Here is a 16082-nt window from a genome sequence, read left to right on the forward strand (position 1 = left end):
TTAATCAAAAATTATGTAAATTCTATTTGATTTGATAATATAACATATTTTGTAAAATTACCCAACAGAAAATGTTCTTCTCATTTAATATTATTCATGCTTTTCGTTGCAAACTAAAAACCCAGCTATCGAAATAACATAAAGTTACTAACAATATTTCATCTACAGCGTAGCAATGTTCGTCCGAAAGTCATTTTCTGCAAAGACATTTTCTTTTCTTTAGAGCGTTGATGTAAATCTCTGCAAATAACTACTTTTTACCCTAGACAAAACGCTTTAGTCTGGGATATTTTTCCTACATTTTTTATTTGAAAGCCTAGGAAATAACCCTTATTTATAAGATAATATTCAGTGTTCTCCTAGTCATAAATCTGTAAACAAAAATATATTTGAAATTAAATAGAATTATCTTAACATTTCCATGTCTAAAATACATCATGTTTTTAACTATAGAATTTTTTCCACACGATATGCAATTTCATATTTCACGTTCACGTTGTATAAATCTAGTGTCAATGTGTCCATATATATTTCATAAGAAATAATAGATAAGATCAAAGCTACGAATAAAGCATTGAAAATGTTCGTAAACAAAACTTTTAATGATACCAGTCAATTTCAGTCAAACAACTAGGTTTTTTATGTATCATTTATCGTATATATTACGTAAATTGGTTCCCTAGCCTGATGAATACCAAAATGTCTAAGTAGCATCTAATAATTAATTTACTCACACGGCATAAAACATTTATTTATTATATAAAATTTTTAATTTTATTGCTTATATACAAATTTTCGTATCAAAATCCAAAAAGATTTTTCGATCGATAGCATCAAAAATTTTGTGAAATTTTCATGGTTAAGACATGTCTAATATATCACTTCAAAGAAAAACGAGACTGAAGCACATGCTTGCTTATGATTACAGAACAGTCGTTTATATTTAACTAGAAAAACTGGTAGAGGGCAAGTCACATGATCCGATAGCCGTATGGACTTTAAGGTTCTGGAGTAGGAACTACGGATCAGCAAACGCAGCGTAGGACGCCCACTGTCACGAAACGCTGATCTTTTTCATGTCGACAGACGCTGGATATACAGCACTTCAAACTGGTGCTATTAGACATCTATTGAATAGGCAAATGTCTATGAACGTCTTAAGGTTGAAATGATTAGTATATTCAAGTAAGATAAAGTTTTGAATATAAAATGTACAAAGAAAGAGCCAATTATTGTCTTTCTTCAATCATCAATCCATAAATTCGGAAATCAGTAATAGATCCAAACAAAACTCATATACTTAAAAATCTTAAAAACGATTCAAGCAGAATATTTTCTGCAACTCTGTTAACGTTAATAATTAACAAGTATACCGTTTGAAACGTGTTAACTTAATTACTTTAAGCTGTTCTTAGTCGGACACTTTAATGATTTAATTAAATTTACTAACATTGTGAAACCTTCTAACAAAAAAAAACCCTGAAGTAACAGATCGCGGTTTCAAGAGAATATTTTAAACTTCTAAAATTGTGCTTAGTCCACCACCATAATCACACATTATTACGCTGGTTTTTGTGGTAATAAGTTAATATTAATGTACCATAATTTAATTTCGTTAACTACATTTCTGCTTGAGTGCAGACATAGTCATCTTAGTAAAATTTACTTAGACGGCTATCAGTTAAGGATAATTAATATTATTATAAATTTTTTCGCATACTAAAACGTAATGTTTTTAATAGCAATAAGCAAATTAATTGAATTAAGTTGTAACATTTTTATTTAATTATTAACGTGTAGTACCTGCCCACTGCAAAGCGTGGACCTACCCCAAAGGTCACCAAACTCATCGGTGTTTCCCTTCCCGCATCCAGCGAATCCCCGTAACGTTGACTATAACATCGGTTAAACTAGTGAGGGGTCTATCCATAAACTATAATTATCCTTTAACTAATACATTAAAATGTCTTTAAGTATCTTTCATGTATTTGAACCACTCTTCAGTTGATTCAAATATTTTTCAACCAATAAGAATTTAGGCACATTACGCTCATATGTTATCAAATTACTTGAAAATAATTCAACCTTACTAAGAACTTCAATATAGTACAGTAGTAAAACAAGTACTTAAGAAAAATCAATACTTTCAATCATTTTTCTTACAAAATTTAACACGTAATTTATCGTAAAAAAAAAACTATAAGAAAAAATTGGGGTTAAAAATCAAATAGTATTAATGTTGTTTTATTTTGCAGCTGTTATTCGTATAAGTATATCGATTAATTTGTCAATTATTATCAATTTGCGTTGATATATTTTGTCAAATGTCAAAGCTAAAGGCGTAGTAAGCATTCATTAAAAATATTTTAAAACAGTTTTAAACGTCTTGATAACTGTAAATTACTTTGATATACTATAATATTCGACACACCGCACTTCCCTGTCACATGAAATATGTCATTATCGTCTAATGGGACACACGATAGTCAAAATAAAAAATGTACTATTAGCAGTACACAGTAATTATTCTATAGGTAAACAAGATCGTTAAAATTATAAGTAGTTATCGCTTTCGCTTGCCATGTAATAAGTAAATGAATTTACTCTTTTACTGAAAAACTCCTGAGTCGGAACAATGTACAAGAAAAAGTAATGGATTTAAAACCAAGCAACGGCGGAACGCATTTAGTGTAATATTGTAAAAAAATTGCGAACAGTGTAAAAACGAACGAAGTTATAATATACTTCAGACAATAGAGCGGAAGATATAAAAGTTTTGTTTAAAAACATTAACTAACGAAACTAACTGACGTAAATGTCAGCGTACACCTTGTCCTTAATTATGAAACTTTGTCATAGTTATAAAAACTATTCCTCCAAGCCCGAACGTCAAGTATATTTTAATATATGAAGCTAAGCAACGAATATAAATATTCGATATATTATATTCACACACCGATATGTAAAGGACATCCTTCAGATATCGATTTTCGATAGCCACGTTCTTGAAGAAATTTATCTCACCGTACATTGTTAATACGAACATATGAACAAAATCTTACAAATTCGCCTGAGTTTCTTATTAGTTCTTCTCAGGCGGTGACCCTTTACCAACTAACGTAAAATGAATTTTAAACTGACAATTATAAATGATTTCATATAATAAAGCTACTTTGTCTACGTAAATAGAAAAACCTGAAGACTCTAAAGGCCTTGGTTGCAATGAAACTTTGTATTCTCTTTGTGAAAGGATTTTTTTCTATAACTATAGAATGCTAAATCAGATAAATTAGTCGGATCGAACCAAAACTACATTGTAATATTTATTTAAATGTACTTAAGATTTGTTATTTGTTTAAAACACGAATAATTATTTATAATAGTCTAAAATTAAATTATATTCCACATTCTGAATGCATTTCCCGTATTTAATTCGTTAAGTATTCAAAGAAATTTAATAAATAATGACAATTGTTGGTGATGTTAATGGAACAGGAACGACCAATTGGTGGAATAAACAATAATGTTATGATACTGAAACGTGAAAACACTTAAATGAAAAGTATTGAATGCCTTTTTACGATACAAAAGAAATAGCCATCCCCATCAATACTCAAGAGCCGTACTTCAAACAAGCTCTTAAATGTATAGATTCACAAGGCTTCAAATAAATAGAGCACTTACGTAATCTGAAACTACCTCTACAGAGTCATAAACTTTATTGGACTCGGAGTTGAAATGTAAAAGTTGTAAATTCCTTAAAGTGGTGAGAATACACATATGTTTTTATTTATAAAGAACATGTTTAATATTCATCAAGCAAAAGTAGGAGTTTTTTTCACACGTTGTGCCTCTTAACACTCTACATGACCGCTGAGGACTTAAGTTCCTGCGTGCGTTTTGAGTTGTTGCGTCGGATGTTCATTAGCAAGGTGGACAGGCGACTTTGTTAGTCATCGGAAAACGCAGGACGCAGGCCGCTTCCTATCAGTCCTATTAGATATCTTTAAGAGAGACATGTTCAGCAAAAAGTCTTACCGCTGAAATGATGATGTTGATAATAAGGATCGTATTGATCTTGTACATACTTAGACGTAGTTATAGCACTACTTCTTTAAAATACTCTATAAGGAATAAAATACTTTAAAAAGTCGTTGCTAAGAACGCAGCACATACGCTGGTAAAAAAGATATTTAACATCTAAATTATGTTTAAATGATAATTAAAAAATAATAAAAATAAAAAATAATGTACCTATTTCAAGACTATTAAGTTTTTAATTGTGTGAATAAACTAAGGCTAACCATCACAAAGATATCTTCTACTAATCCGTATAATAAGAGTACCAGTTTCTCATTTACAAAACGTAAAATCTGATTATTAACCAATTTGATATTACGAGCAAAAAAAGTAAACTTTCTTACGCCTAATTTGGCATAAAGCTGTGACAATCTAGCGTCAATTCCTTGATAGGACTTCAAAGGTTTATTCCTTTAATACGTTACGTGAAGGAATGTTAAACGCTCATGTCATACCCTGTCTACGAAGATGCGAACTACAAAGGCGCGATCTACACAGACGCTGGAGGAATTTCCCTTGAAAATTACGTCGTATGCAAATCTCTGTAGGATAGTTTCAAAATTGTAGACATTTTCATACCGGATATATTATTCAATATATATTTGCATAATTACGTTTAACTTAACAAGATAAACTATATTGTTTGTTTTATTCTTAATTTATTGTTTCTTTAATTAAAGCTTTTTAAGTCAAGCGAAGTTGCTTGCAAGACTGTGGCTATAGGCCGCTACCAGCCGATCTTATTAGAAAACTATAGGCAGGCCCATGTCCAGCTGTGGACATCCTACAGCAGAAATGATGATGACGGTGATGAACATTTATTTACAAACTCAAAAGTGTGAAAATATTTTTAACATAATAAACATGATAACCGTTTAAACATGATAACCGTTTAAACATTTATTTTAATTAGTTTATTATTAGGTAGTATAAAAATAATAATGGCGAACAAGTATTGAAACAATTTAAAATAAAATCTGGTTTGTAACATAGATCAAAGAAGACATTTATGGATTACGTCGCTTTTATAACGTTTATTAAAATTTTATAATACCGTTTCTCTCATAATAATTACCTGTCTTGTTCATATTTCGAACGAGAACTGTAAATGCCGGTTGAAACAAAATTTAAAGCTTTGTGAAAATCAAAAAGAATTACACTCATTTTAATATTTGTTGTTAAAATGCATTATAATTAAATTTGTTTAACTATTACATTACATTATGATCTTATTTTAATGTATTAAATTTGTGTACCATTTTATTATAAACTTTTTCTGTCATTATAAGCCGTCAAAATCAAATCTTATGCAACTAACTAGTAAACAGATTAGCAGATTGACCAGTTAAAATAGCACATTTGAAGTGACAGTGGATAGGTCACATTGTGTAAAGAACAGGCTGTTGAATCCCTAAGGTTCTGGAGTAAAGGTTATGAAGGTTGCTATCAGCCGGTCCTATTATGGGAGGCCTATATTCGGCAGTGGACGTCTTGCAGCTGAAACTATGATGATAGTTAAAGGATCCGTTAGCCCATAAAACAAGAACATAGTAATACTGGCCCATTATCATGTTTGAGAAGTAGAGAGTACAAGTAAAAAAAATTACACGTCTATTGAGAAAAATAAAAAGAGTCGAGTCATCAGTTTTTTCATCAATCGAATGTATCAATTTGATAAGCAAGTACAATTTTAGTCTTCCTAAACGAAATTGCCATTCTCGTCTTGTACACCCACTGTATATAAAATTAGTCATTATGTCAATAACTTTCGAGAAATTAGAAAAGTATAAATAAATATTATTAATATTAGTGTTAAAAATATAATTAAATTTTAATGAAATAAATTGAAATTAGTATTAAAAATAATACAGGTACAGGCAGAGTTGCGACGTAAACAACTATGCATAAAAGGATTTGTATGAAGAAGAGCTTTCAGAGTAATTAAGGTGTTTTATTTCTCGTAGACAATTAAACCGAAGTACAAAGCGAATTAATTAGGCAAATTAGTACACGACGGTCAGAAAGGATTTCGAATGAGAATGAAATTTCGCCTTTACAGATGTAATAAAAAAATTCATTTTATATCACTAAAAATGTGCACATCAAAGTGGCGAAATCCAAAGTATTATATACAAATTTTACGTTACAAATTAGATTTGTGTTGATTAATCCAATTAAAGCATTATTTCTTACGCCAGTAAAAGTTATAAACAATACGTAATTAATAAAAAAATACATAATAACTATTTTTAGACATCGTTATTTGAGTATGTAAATAAATGAACACAATATTTATTTATTGAGTTTGGAAACGTTGTTACAATATAATTTTAATTAAAACAAAAACAGATTATACTATATCAAAACCTAGCTGTATCATTTGTTATGGTAACGCATATTGAAGGATCTAAAGAGGCCAAGCTTTCGGCATTATAACATAAAAAATCCTTAACGTAGGAAATACAGTACAAAACAATATGTATCTTAAATCTATGGAAATACATCAAGCATTATGTAAAAAATATTAGATAGACGGCAAGTAAAATTTCTTTATGATATGACTATAAAATGTCTAATAACATTTTTTTTAATTTAATTAAAAACAATCCTTTGACACAAAACAAAAACTGAGACTGCGGTTTGTTTTAATTACAAGGTAATATCGATATATTTTACTTAATGTCTTTTGTATTGCAATGGAAAAACAAAACTTAATTATGTATTCAAATGCAGAGCAAGCAACATAAACATGAATAATTCCGCAATGTTATGTAAGCTATACGTGAGGATATTTCTCTCGGGTTGCGGTACTCTCGGTGAGAGCTTTAATGCAACTGTTGGTAACGTGGATTATGTTAAATGAATATTAGCACATACAGCGCAAATTCTACTTAGGGCGTCAGTTTTGACATTTAAAACAAAACATTCCTATTCTACAAATTTCCATTTAAAATTTTCCTACTTCACCCTGTACTATACTAAACCCAGTTATTTTTTCCTAGTCTTTATAACACAATGTTCGTTTCTGCAATTGATGACTTTTCGTCACCATGATCTCTACTACAATATTCGTAGCACCGTTCGAACAATAAACATAATTAAACCATTAAATTTGAAAATGTATCAGTCTCTTTCATAAGTATTAACCATCCTGAAAATAGACCTCCCTCATATATTCGTGTTATCGTCTAGTATTCGTATAAAATACTATTTTGTTCCCAATTCCATTTGTGCTTATTATCTTCCTCGTAATTTTCCCACTGTTGGGAATTCACTTACCGACATTGATCACACGTGCCCTGTGCGTATGATGTGACAACGTATACTTGGTCTTAAGTCGTGATTTTTTCATTAATATTACATGACCACTTATGTGAATTTGCGATGTTATTTAATTCACATGGAAACAGAACCGGCGATAAAAACTAAACATGAAGAAAAGATAAGTCTAAGTTCCCTTATACCGGTTTTACTTAATGTCATAGAATTATTACCTAAATGTGTGGAACGTAGTCAAGCTATTTTAACATTAAAACTAACGTTGCTGAAAATGTAATTGAGATAAATAATACCCGGTCGCCTGCCTCAGACGTGCGCCGAGCGGTAAGTAATAGTCTTAACCGTGGAAATGTTCTTAACAATTGTAGCTTTCAAGCAGAAAATACGTTTAACGCGAAAGTAGGAATGAAGAGTTTAAAAGTTGTGTTTAAACACAACATGTTCAATTCATTTTTACGATATGCAGTTCTGCAAGAGCTGTCCCGCCTACAAATTAAGTGAAGATTGGCTGGGCTACGTTTTTAACAATAAAAAGATTTCTCACTTCAATAGCCTTTTGAAAATACAGTAGTTCTAACGACGTACTATTTGTTGACCCAACGGATTAATAGTAAAAGTGAAGTTGAAGTGACAGCAAGCAGGCCAAATAGCTTACAGATCAGATAGCAGTGGAGCGCTGCGTAGGATGTCCAGTAGGACGGCAAGGTAGACGGATAATTATTTCAAGATTGTTGGAAGATACTGGATGTTGACCGTTTTCAACCGGTTCTAAAGAAAATTTAGGAAGGAGGCCTTTGTCCGTGATTATGATTACTGTCTGGATACAGGAATAAATATCTTGGTAAAATTTTCCATCAGTAAAAATTAAAAAAAAAACCTTTGATGTATGACACAATTTTTTTAATAAGTTTGTCAGACAATTTTTTTGTCACAAAGAATGTCACCTGGCTAGCTAAAGGCAATGTAATTCATTCGTATTATTTTATCTTTGTGAACTGTTCAAAATGTTACGTGCCATTTTCATTAACAATGAAAATGCTAACAGATCGTTTGCTACACTCAAACTTTGCCCACTTTAGTAAGTCAACAAAAATGAAACTGTGAATCTATTTTTATCGCAAAGTTAAAACAAATATTAACTTCCCTGGCCACAGCTCACACCAAAAATGAGGTTTCATTTTTATTTCAACTTTATAAAACGGACGTATTTCTCACGAACATAATTAAAATATGTCTCTTAGTACGCGTTTATAAAATATTATGTAAATACAAATATAATACTGACATACACAAAGTTTATTACTGAATAGAACGACATTTACGTAGAGGTAGGATGTAGATCTTTTCTGCTATTTTGTTAAGTCTATTCAGCAATGCATTTTTGTATACAAGGCAATGAAAAGATTATACTTTGGCCATGTTATAGGAAAGACAGATGCTATTATAGAGACTTATTATACCGAGTAGAATGTAAGACATAAAACCATCCACCATTCATCTTTGCGATAGACGAATCAGGTAATAGCCTTGAATAAATGCGCGCAAAGTACCACAGAGGAGAAGATGACGAAAAGCTATTAAAAAGGCCTTGCGATGACTCCATAGTTTCTCCATTTAAAATCTGTTTCTTAGTCGTGTTAGAAAAGGTTTTAAGAAGAAAATTGTAAGTTAACATTATTGTACCAAAGTATACATTAATGATGGACTTTTTAGTAAAGAAACGATTTAAGTTTAGTGGATCACCAAAATACATTTAACTTATGTGACCTGTTCACAGCGTATTGTCTTATACTTATTATTTCGCTTTAATCGCTTCTTTGAGATGCTATCGAGGAAAACTTATAATTTAAAACATTATTTAAAATGATAAAAATATCGTCATCATCATCATAAATTTAGACGTACGACTTCCACTGCTGGACATAGAACCTCGTAGACTAATAGGTTCGCTTAATAAAGTCATCTGTCCACCTTATGAGAGAACATCCCACGCTGCACTTTCTGTTTCTCGGTCGCCTCTCAAATAGCTTTAGGCCTACTGCCTACTGCCAGTTAAACTTGCACAGTCCGTTGAGATAGGTCAGTTACTAAATACCGAACATAACTCATACATTATACAAATCCCGAGCATACTCATACATTTACAACAGAGAAAGTAACAGAACAATAGCATTATACCTAATTAAGAGCTTGCTATAGAAATACATTGTTTATTGTTTTTAACAGTGAAACATAAAGATCGTTTTTTCAATTTGAGTCCAGCATATCTGTAGATTGTATAATTTATAATCCACGGTGAAGATATTAATTTTTAATTATAAAATAAATTAATTTTAATTAATAATAATACGTTGTTTTCTAATATAATCTGGTAGAAATTTAGCAAAAGAAGTCATTTAGCTGGAATAAAAACGCTCTTGCAGATAACCGCACAAAGACTACAAATTATTACAGATATGAATTTAACGGATATATTAAATCTTCGCAATGTATTTACAATTTTAATACTTTTCAACCGAAATTTGTAAAACAAAAATATTCAAATAAGTGTAACTAAAACAAAATATATAATTAAACAAAATGCTATGTAACTATTACATATTATAATGTAGAAACTAAACTTGGTGAAGTAAATGTACTTTGCTACAGACTTGGCTAAGCTTGGAACTAAAAATAATGTCTCTATTATAGGTGGACACCTCGTTCTGAACAAAATGTAAGCAAAGGTGATCTATTTCCGGACGAGCGACTAATTTACTAAGAAAGAAGACAAACCGATGCACTGCTTTTAAATGGAACATTAGTTTCACAAGCGCTCCAAATGTAATTTATATATTTATCTATCATTTCAGCATAGCATATCCACAGCAGGACACAGAATGCCTTTAAGATTTTCAATACTAACTTAACACTGCGTTTGCTGACAATAGCCTCAACTCTAGAATCTTGATAACCAAGCTGCTATCAGGTCCATTTGCTATATAGCCTGCAAATCGCCTTTGCAACTTGCCAATTGAATGAACTATGTGCTATACTTTCGTTCGTGTACGAATCTCGTCATCCCTGATTCGATCTCTTAGAGAAACCTCGTATACAGGCCTTTCTCGTTGACTGACTGTTAGCTGACAAGCTTTGAAATGTGACCTCTCAATCTGGCTCTAATTGACAAATTTGAACCAGATTGAGAAGTCACATTTCGAAGCCGAGGGATATCAAATAATCAATTGGTTGTCTCAAAAGTTAAATTCTTTGTACGTAACAGTTGATTTATTTCATGCTGTATATTAATAGCCGAATGAAATTTTCGTTAATTAAAGTAATAATTGTAGCTTAATAAGCTTAACTCAAAACATCATGTTAATGTTTTGTTGAACTATGATCAAGTTTCCTTATGACTCTTTATAAGGAATTTATTATACTTATAACATCGGAGACAAAACGAATTACATAAACCGATTATTCGATTTCACAGTCCAATAGTTTCATTTCCAAATCTACTTAATCCTAATGACGAATCGGTAAATGATCAGAATATACGATGTCTAACATTTCCATGAATTCGAAAAGTACAGTATCGATTATATTGTGAATAATATAATTTAGGACAGCTTGCGATTCGAAATTCGTTTTATATTTTGTTCCCTTTTCAATATTTTCAAGTCACAAAAAGATCGAGACGAATTTGCGGGTTGGATGTTATAAATGAAGGTGTTTACCATGCCGGGCACTGAATGATAGGTATTTTTTATTGAGAAAAGGACGTTCATTTTTTAGGAATATTCTGTGTGAATATCAACATTGTTAGTGTGTTATAAAACCTCCAAAAGCTCTATCAATATCACTCTAATAAATAATTATTTTAACAATAACACTTTTATTTCAATTATTTTAAATTGATTGAAAATATTTCTTTATAATTGTTATATTGAAGTCACAGGGTACGGGAAATGTAACATCGGTCATAGTGGCAATCTTTGGTATAGACTTATGCTTTACAGTAAACGTTTATCAGCTGTCACGTGTTTTTCTTCATTTTAGTTCTATTTCCTTCAGATTTTTCTTTAATTTAATTTATACCATAATCTTTGTTATCGTCAATTAGTCTCAAATTATACATATTTTCAACGCAAGGTATGTTTACTTATCATGTGTATAACGTTCACATGAGAATATTCCGAATTACTGGCCACTATCATCATATTATTTTTAAAAGTTAAAAAATATTTTGCGCTCGAATTCAAATACAGTTTGAATTTGAACGCTGGTAATAAGATAGTCGTCGTCTTTATGTTTAGGTCAAAATTATAAATAGTACATGTTTAACATACATCTCGCCATCAAAAAGGCAAACGTATGGGATGTGTGAGTACGGGTGGGCTTTTCTTCCAGGAGCGCTCCAGCTTCTCTACTTATAAGAGGTCTTTTAAGTTAGGCGCCCTCTGCTCTATGCGATCTTAAATCCGCGGAATCTGCAAATGCCCTCTGCGCAGCAGTGACAGTCCGGTTTAAAAAAAACGGGTGGTCTCTAACTGCCACTCTTAAATAAACAATGTGTTGAGAAATCTAGTACAAGGTAATATTGTAGAATCTGTCGGTAGAAGATAAATATTTCATTTTTGTATAACAAGGGTTATTAAAAAAAACATGTAATCACTATAAAAAACTTTAAATAAAATATTGCATAATGTGATTAGTATTTGGGGGCCAATAAATGTAATTTAAAAGTGAAAAAATGAATAAATATGCGTCAAATAAAGTAGAAATTATCAAGCCTACTTATAATCTATAAATTAGAAACCAATACTTAAATTATTTCTGAAAACATTTTAAATAACGTTCAACGTGGCAATGACGAATTTCATTAATTGGACAGTCGCAATCCCTTAAGCTAGAAAATTGTTTCCATTGAAGAGAAAATTACGTAAGTCTTATCTGTCAGACCTTTGAAAAAGGAATGTAATTTAAAATGTCGATCTAATACTGCTATATGATGACTTCTACTAAATAGCTCATATATTGGATAACATATTACTTTTATCAAATTACAAACGTATATTATAAAATGAAAGTAATTATAAACGTAACACCTTTAAAGGGATGTGTTTATGCCTCATTTTTTATCAGTTAATTTATAGTACACCTTACCCAAGTCAATGGTTTGAGAAATAATATATAACTTAATAATAATATAGTAAAAAAAAGCGTTTTCGGATAACCGCATATTAAAATTAATTATTATTTACTGTCTCTGCAGACTTTGTATTGCTAGGAGTCATACAGTCTGCAAGGAGGGCCAGACGAATTTAATAAAAAAAAATAAACTGCCAATCACTCTGTATAGTAATTCAGCCCTTTAATTTGTTTTTAATGCTTTTATTTTTAAATATAAGAATGTAAAATGTTAATTGCTTTAATATTTTTTTTACATTATCCAAACATCAAATAACTTAATGTTATTGATTTTTGCAATGTATAATGATAAACTTCTTATCAGAATCGCTTCTGTTCGAATTATCTTTAAAATTGATGACAGCTCGGAATTAAAATATATGTAAATTGTAATTTCTTGAAAGTGTAGCTGTTACACTTGAACCTTTATATTTTATCGTTCAATCACTTATCCGCCAGTTCTAACTGACGTCACACTTCAAGCAAAAAGAAAATAGTCATCCTGTTAACAGACGACGGACGTCGAGCAACGGCTAAAGTGCAACAGGACTATAACTTATGCGCCGCGCGACTGTGGGACCCCTTCATGATATCATTCCCGCAGGTGTATAAATATCCATGTAACTTTGACAATACAGGCATTCCATAAAAGCATTTCGTCCGGAACAGCCATTATGTTTACCACGCACAACAATGATTCATTTCATTTAGGATAAACTATACTAACTACTAATTATAAACTATCCTTTCTTATTCCTAGAGCACTATACTCCTAAAATGTACAATACTCAATGTTAAATATAAAAATATAATGTTCATTGAAATAATGTCGACGTATACAAATATGCATTCGAAGGCAACAATGTGTTAGTCATAAAATTACCGAGTGCGCGAAATTAATTACAAAAGGATTTAAAAGCTTTCGTTGCCAATGCAGCTCTAGAATGATTTAATGTTTATAGTAAAGCGTTAAAGTTCATAGTAAACTACTAACATTATACAAGGATTATTAATTGCTGTAAAACAACTGACGCTGCCCTGAATTATCATACAAATTTGATTTAAATAAAAATTAAGCTGTGCAAGACGTTATGTCCAAAAATCTTTAACATCAAAAGAAATATGTTTTTTTCTACACATTCTAAATTAATTTCGTTATTCGCTTTCCTTATATATTATTATGTTGGTAAGAAATCTGGGTGAATTAAAGAGATATTTTACTAAAAACAATTCGATGTATTCCCAAAAATCACACTGAAAAATTACTTAAATACCATAAAACACCTTGTAATATGTTTAAATAATTTTAGTAAAATTTTCAGGTTGAATATAGAAAACGAATATATATATATATATCAACAATCTACAACCTGAAAATCCTGTTACCTAATCTATATTTTTTCTACAACAGTAAAATATAAGTAGTATAATTATTTAAAAAAAAAACAACTAAACATAATTTTTACAACATCTGTGCTCCATCTGTCATACAAACGATTAAAATACGACAACGCTTGACAACTTAGAAAGTTTTGTATCTACTAATAGATGGCGCTACTGGATCAAACATGTACGCAGAGTTTATACTTTACACAGAAATGTTCATATATTCGCTTATTTTATTATACACTTTTGTTATGTTTATATTATACTTATTTATTTCTTCATTCTAAGTAGTTTTCATATATATATAGAATTTATGAAGCAAATTATCATTAACATTAATCAAATATACAGTCAAAGTAACAATTAACTATTAAAATAAAAACCCGACAACGTTGTTGTATTTTATTACACTTTTAATGGAGTTGACTAGATGCATAATACTGCATTGCCGCTATTGACATAATTGCTTTTAATTTCAAAGCGCTCTGCAGATTGTGAAATAACTTGGCTAACGAGATTTCATCTTTCATTTGCATGTAAACTTAACAATGCAATAGCTGTTAAAAGTTGTAATATTGAGATAACCCTTGTTGTTAGAAGCCATATTATTTATACCTTTTATACCGTCAGAGAACGTCTCATATCGGACACACATAATTAAAAATATAATTTTATCGACATCTAGCAATACGTTAGTAGGACAAGCTATATATCAAATCTTCGCACCAAGAAACAAGCAACTACTCATATTAAATATTTAAAATAGGAACATTTCTGACTGGCTGGAATACTTTTTAATTATTTTTCATTTCATTAAATTCTAGCTTAACACACATAATAGATCAATATATTAGTTTATGACTTACCGAAATGGAACCTGTTAATACGTTTTTAAAACCTTAATTAAAAATTTGTAAATTTCACAAAAAATTAAAAATACTTAAACTGAAATTTTTAAAATATTTATTTGTTAAAACGTATCACATTGACCCTAAGACTAGACCAGCAGGATTTATCTATTGAATTACATGTGTTTAGATGTTTTACAAAATCTTAATGTTTTCAATAGTTGATACACAAGCCACTTCTCATAGAGATGGCACGGAACTGTAGTACCAAAAGTCCCAAAGAATTAGTTGGGTTCCACATTTCCATTTCAACTTTATTGCTAATAGATATACGGGTAATACCGTTAAGCAATATTTTACGTAGCTTTCGGTTTTTCAATACATTCTTGTAAATTATAAGACTTCCGCTAAAGCACTGGCTCATCACAATATCTCTGGAACCATAATGTATAGAGACTTGAAATTATGTAAAAACATTTATATTTTTAAATAAAAGTCAGCTAAGAAAAGAATTTTATTTTATATTATCCGTAAGGGGAGTTAAGGGGACATTCATCACAAAATGCTTATTTTCAAACTACACATTTTAATGTTAAAAAAATTTGCGATAATTTTTTATCTTTAAAATCACCACGAATTGTTTTCATAGAACCATATCTACATATAGTAGAGCGAGCCACCTACAACCGTCAGGGAATATTTCATAAATTAACATCTGTTTTAATGGAGGTGATAACTAACATATTGGGTTAATCGAACCTGTAACCAGCAACCGTTAACTACAGTCCTCCTCCACTAACCTACCAGCATTGCACGCTGACGTAAATTTGTAATAAATATCACATAATGCTTTTGTGATAAATAGCCTTTAATTAAAGAATTGTAAAATAATATTTTTCTCTTCTTTGATGTTGTGATCGTTCTCTTACTTACACATTTTTTTATTTAAAAACTTAACTAAGCTAAAATTTGTTTAATAATGGCATACGAACAACACAGACAAAAATTTTTTAACTATATAATCAGGGAACGACGAAGGTGCAATACAAGGTATATAAAACTTGTCTGGCGAAACTACATAAACAAACATTATAAATAGCAACAGACAAACATCTCGAAAGAATGCCTTGTCACCTGTTCGTCGGAGATCGCAAACAAAGAGATCCGCAACCGGATGATTAACTGTCAATACAAAAGATCAGCATGAATGTCAAAACAATACATATTTAAATCAAACAATTACATTTCAATTTTGTCAATGAGATGGGTCAGTCCATTGACAATATTTCACAACATAAAATATTTACTTTGTAAATAAAA

This window comes from Battus philenor, unplaced genomic scaffold (genome assembly GCF_028537555.1).
Source record: "Battus philenor isolate CCGP_79_NKW_IND1 unplaced genomic scaffold, ilBatPhil1.0.hap1 SCAF_21, whole genome shotgun sequence".
NCBI classification, from domain to species: Eukaryota; Metazoa; Arthropoda; class Insecta; order Lepidoptera; family Papilionidae; genus Battus; species Battus philenor.